This window comes from Drosophila gunungcola, chromosome 3R (assembly GCF_025200985.1).
Source record: "Drosophila gunungcola strain Sukarami chromosome 3R, Dgunungcola_SK_2, whole genome shotgun sequence".
NCBI lineage: Eukaryota > Metazoa > Arthropoda > Insecta > Diptera > Drosophilidae > Drosophila > Drosophila gunungcola.
Window position 1 is genome coordinate 4,738,911 of NC_069139.1, and position 6,000 is coordinate 4,744,910.

Consider the following 6,000-nt stretch of genomic DNA (forward strand, 5'->3'; position numbering starts at 1 on the left):
GACAAAACTTGCATAATTCCTTAATTTATTTAGACCTTTTTGTGAAGCGTACATATATTTCCCAACATTCCCAATAAAAAGATTAATTAAGATTAAAAATTTGAATACAAAATATAAAATTGGAACAAAATCAAATAAAACCATATTGAAATACAGAATATTGTACAATGGCAAGGTTTTCTGTGAAGTACCAAGAAAAAATAGTGGCAAACGTGTTTATTTTCAGCAATTTATGACACAAATAACAAAATTTAAAGACAGTGTTAAAGATGAAAAAACAAAAACTGGTATGCGAGTATAAAAAATGCGAAAATATTTGTACCGCGTTTTTGTTTTCCCATTTTCTATTTTTTGCAAACTTTTTTGTGTGAGAACAGTTGAATTGATATTTGCGAATGTTATTTGTGTTGTTGCTGCTGCTGCCGACTAGTTTTTTGTGTGGAATTTTATTTTTCGTTGCTGTGCAAAAGGTGATAAGCTCAAGGACAATATGGCAGTTTGGCATTGCCGGCGCTGTTGCTGCACTCGCCTAAAATTGTTTGTTCAATTGTGTTTATGCATATGGAAAATATCGATTTTGTTTTTGGACAACAAAGCGAAAAATGCCAAACGCAATGGCCGTCACACAATTGGCTCTATTAAGGTCGCCGGGCTGTTTAAACTTTGGAGCCGTTGTGGAACGAGGAAGGAATCATTGGCTAACTGCCATTGTCTTCTCCACCTGTTGCCCGTTTCTATTTTGGTTTGAGAGGGGATTTGTCCAGCCAAACTTAAATTAAAAACATTTTTTTTTTCGCCCTCTCAACGTTCTTTATTTTCCCAATCCCAATTCCAATCCTCGTTTGGGACACGCCTTCTATGTGGAGCAAAGCCCAATCTCCTCGGCCAGCTAAAACAACAACTGCCTGTTGCACTTGCTATATACCTTCCAGTGCACTTCCAGTGGCCCCAACCACCCACCACCCACCGAACTATATGAACTATACAGTGACGCAGGAAGGAGAAGGAAAAAACTGCGAGTAAGAAGCGAAATACGAAAAATAAGCACAAAAAATCCAAAGCCTCCCAATTGTGGAAGCCATCCCTTTCCCATTCCCATTCTTCGTCCTTCCGAGCAGCGCAACAGTTTATTTTTTCACAGCATTTTCCCAGTTTTCCTCGCCACACGAGGATTGGGGGTTATGCTGAAATGATACTAAGCTCTGCCGGATTTTGTTGTAAACAATTTGTGTAAGGTTTTAGTGGATTCTATTAATAAACTAATTTTAAAATTCCTTCCATATTTTAACACTGGTAAAAAGCTTTTGTGCTAGCTTCTTAATTTAACTATGAACTTTTTATTACATTAAAATTATCTTGTTAAAACTTCAATACAATGATTTAACAAACATAAGATTAATTCTTTAGTAAATTTTAGTAAATTAGCTTTCCATAAGAAAAAATATGGCTTGTAAAAGTATGCAAAATTCCTTTTAAATTAGATTTTATAAAGATTTATCTATTAGTTTATCTTAACAAAATGATTATAAAATTCCTTTACAAAACAAAAGTTGCTTAAGTAAGGAAACTTATGATCTAACGCAAATATGATTCTAAAGGATTGTTTTAAACTGGCCTGAATTTTTATGTGAAAGCGTATATTTGCAAAGTCTAAGTAATTTTAAATTTTAAAATTTTTTTCCAATAACTATACCTGTTATAAAACAAAAAGCAGAAAACCAATAACACTATATGCTATATATGTTTTTATTTTGGATGGAAGAATGGATTTTTGTACAAGTTTAATTTAATCCACTGTTCAAAAAGCTCAGTGCAGCAGCTAGTTTAAAAAAAAATGTAGGCATAATTTTAATTGCAACTAACTTTATATTTCGCTGCTTCCTGGGAATGCAAGCATTTTAGTTTTCATCAAATGAGTCACGCATTTCCCCGGGGTGTAGAAGTGGACCTAGACCCTTGCCTTTTGGAGTGTGAATCACTCATTGAGCGATAAATGCATGGCGACTACTGCCCGACTTCCCGGAGTGGTGGCAACTTGTTGCTCTTGCTGTTGCTGTTGTTGCAACATCTAATCCAATCCAAGGCGAACAATGGCGAATGCAAATGCAGATGCAACCACTTCCTTTTGTCTGCCAGAGGAGGCGAGATGAGGAGGCCGTGTTGCAATTACCGTTGTGCCGCCGATGTTGCTGCTGCTCAAGTTGCTGCTGCATTTGCTGTTGCTGCTGCTGCTGCTGCCTTGTGTTGATGGTCAAGGTCATGAACCTGTTCCAATAACTCGTTTCTTACGTGCAACACACACACACACACTCACACACAGAGAAGGCAGACTGGTAGTCACATGACTGTGTGTTGCATGTTGCCGCCGGTTGCACAACAGTCTAATGGTAATCCTGGAGCAAATGGGAGCCGGGATGACTAATGGGGATCCGCACAAATCAATTTGAGAACATGAAATTAAATTTCAATCCATCTTGGCAAGCGCAAGTCGCTTTTGCCGCAAATTAAAGTTGAAAACTTGTCGTCGTCGTCGTTGTCGTTGTCTTGCAATGCGGAAAAGCCTCAAGGACAACGAAAAGAAAATTGCCACGCGTGGGCGGAACGTCAGTCTGCCCCCACTTTTATCCCCATCTGATTCATTGTCTTATTTTTTTGCGTCTAGCGGCTGACTGTGTCATAAATCGCCGCAAATGAATTATTCGAAATCAAATGCAATTGTGCACAAAGCGAATCACTTGGCGAAAAATATCTATATAAAAACAATAATAATAAAAACATCAGCCGCAGCAGTGTTTTCCGTCTGTCAACTTGAAATTAGAAGCGCATTAATTAGAAATTTTTATTATTCTCTCGCATTTAATTCACTTCCACTTTAGTTGTCTTTCTATTTTTTTTTGTCATTTAATTGTTTTATATTTTTTCTTCCATTCAAATTCAATACATTTCGAGTTGACATTTATATTTGCGCATTAATTGCTTGTTAAGATTTCCGCGAATTTAATTTTTTGTGGCTCGAAAAGGAAAACCCATTCATGCTTATTGTAGGTGACACAGAGTGTTTGTGAAAGCAAATATAGCGAGGGGCCAAGGGGAGATCCACCCATGAGAGGCACTTGTTGGGCTTCCGAATGCAATTGCGTTGATTTCTTGGACTGATGGAAAGTTTTTAGCTTTTCTTACATGTACATTTGATTTTCCACAATTGGTTGGTATTGGTTTATAAATGTGACACCAAAGAGATTATAAGCTATATTAAAGTAGATAATAACGTTTATTGTAGTTAATTTTGAGCAAGTAGCACGATCAAAATGCAACAAATCAGTGCAATTATCTACGGTGACTCACAGGAATTAAGAGTCATCAATTTACTCAGCAGAACCAAACCCATAAAAATTGGAAAGTGCATGTGCAACTGGCTAACTATTATCTTTTAATGCGAATGAATAATCTTTAATTTAAATAAGATGATAAAGGGATAAGATGTTGGCTATTTGTGGTTAAATTCCGGAAAAATTCAGGATTTTCGTATACCTACTTATAATTCAGTATTGTTTGAGTTTAAGTGTATAGCTAAACGGATCGAATCTAAAGGATGGTTTAGGGTATATTGACATGCTGATGAGAAATAGGTATTTTAAAGATAAAAGAAATATTTAGATTTAATAAATAAAGAATTTATAAAAAAATTAAATTGCCAATTAAGAAAATTTTAAAAAATTAAAATGACATGCAATTAAAATTAAAAAAGGGCTTGTTGTTTACAAACCTTTATGGTAACATGTAAATGTAATAATATATACATTAATGAAAAACCACTGAAGTTCCTGCTCAGTATTTTATTTTATTCTCTGATGTAAAGCTAAATTAATAATAATTGATTTGTGTACTTACTTTTCTTGCCAGACTGTCCCAATATTTACAAACTCATTTATGGAAATATTTTAAAAATGTATGCTGTTTTTGTTTTAGTTGTATAAAAAGTTTGACTTTGTTTATGGTTATTTGGCGTTTTTGTTTTTTTGTATTTTTTTGATTACTTTTATATGTGTTTGTCACAGCACTTTGGCATTTTCAGCATTTTATTTTTTCTAGTGGTCTGGCATGTCAACTAAAAAATTTTGTGTCATAAGAAAAACGCACGTAAAATATTTTTCCCTCTTCTGTTATTGTGTTGTTGTTTTATGTGGAAGAGGAAGCATGTAAATGTGGTGTGTGTAGAAAATAAATAAAAAATTCGCACACCGCGACCAGCGTCAAGAACAAACAAATAACAGCAACAACACCAGTAGACAGACGTTACTAATACGCAAGAGCGCCGCCGGCAGCGACGTCGACAGCGCTGCAGCAGCGAACGACGCGTTTTTACACCACACCGATCCGAACCCAAATCGGGCCTGAGAATAGTGGAGAATCCGAGTATCCGAGAATCGAGAATCGAGAACCGAGAATCCGAATCCAAATCAGCGAACCGCTCGAGCCGACGGACAATAAAGCTAAAGCCAGCCTGCCACAGCTGAGCAGACCGCTGCATTTTTGCTTTGGCGAGCGGATGCACTCACTCACACACCGAACCACCCTTTTTCACTCGGCCAGAAAGTGCATTCAGTGTGGGCAAGTCACTCAAAGAGAGTGTGAGAGAGAGCGAGTGCCGGCTCATTTTTTTTTTGCTGCTGCCTCAGTATGGGTGCTTCATTCATGGCCTGTTCAGCTAGCCGGTAAAAAAAGGCTAAAAGCGAAATTGGTTAAAACAGAGAGCGAGCTAGAAGCAGAAAGGCAGAATGGCAGCAAAACAAAAAAAAAAAGAAAATGGTGGCCCAGAGAGCGCTGGTTTTTCCGCTCAAGTCGCGGGAAAGGCCAAGAGCAAGTACAGTGCAATTTTTAATTGCACTCACACACACACTTACACACAGTCGTCGCTCTCTGAGAATTTCACACAATTTTTTTTTCCAGCCAGCATTTTGTTCTCGAGTTTGTAAAAATTTGCAACGATTCGTTGTGTGTGCGTTTTTTTTTGTAGTTTTGTTTTTTTTTTTTTTTTTGTTGTGTAGTTTTTTGGTGGGTTTCGATTTTAAGTCCGCGACCGAATCGCCAGCGTTCGGCACTGGAGGCGCTCACTCACCGCTCGAAATGCAACTGGCGGCCAGCGACGAAGCGAGCCGATCCGAGCCGGCTATACGTCTATATATTTCACTTCCACAACGCTCGAGGGGGATGGGCAGGGGGAGGGGTAGGGGTTACGTAGCCTACCGTTGCACATGCACTCTTTTTTTTAGTTTTTTATTTTGGTTTTGAGCTTTTATTGTTTTCGCTTTTTTCGGTGCGAATGTCGAGTGCGAGAGCGTACTAAAAATTATAATAATTCGGTTGTATTTCATGTTACAATATGGGTTTCGGAGCAAGGAAGTAAGCCCAAGGATTTGCGGTTCCCGAGATAGTGACCCCCAAATTGAGCTATCGCCAGATTGAGTACTGTAAAATAGTTCACAGATAAGCTTTCGATTCCGGGAAATATAGCAGGTCGTAAAAGTAGACAGCTCATTTTTAGTAAACAAACTTATCTGTCAGTGTATGCATTAAATGCTATGGGCCAAATTACTATTTATTTAGGTTTTACATAAAAATTCTATTTATTTTGGTTTTATAAAAAAAAATAATTTCTTTATACCAAGTATGTATTAAAATAAATTTAAGAGACTTAAAAGGATCATAATTAATTGGTATATTAATACGAACATATTCAATTTTGACATAATAAATTTAAAGGCAAGTTGCCTAAACTTTGATGACAATAACAATTGTTTTTGAAAACGCAAAAAGATATAATTTATAATTAATAATTATAACTATTTAGTCAAAAATATATGACTATGCTCCAAAGCAATTTAGACAAGAGAGTTATAGAATAATCGCCTTAAATAAAGCCTGACTAAATAGTCTAAGAGCCCCGAAAACTAGAGAACTACAAATTGGCAGACGACTGGTTATTAACGAAAATACTCA

At 36.7% G+C, this 6,000-nt stretch overlaps 1 protein-coding gene across 1 annotated transcript in view; it reads right to left on the minus strand.

Annotated features, from left to right (window-relative positions):
* The window catches only part of LOC128265342 (mushroom body large-type Kenyon cell-specific protein 1), a 66,158-nt gene extending 61,026 nt beyond the window's left edge, over window positions 1-5,132 (minus strand). The window contains exon 1 of the mRNA XM_053001290.1: window positions 3,892-5,132. The gene's annotated coding sequence lies outside the window, so the exon portion shown is untranslated. The remainder of the gene's footprint in view (window positions 1-3,891) is intronic.
* Between the last annotated feature and the right edge of the window lie 868 nt (window positions 5,133-6,000).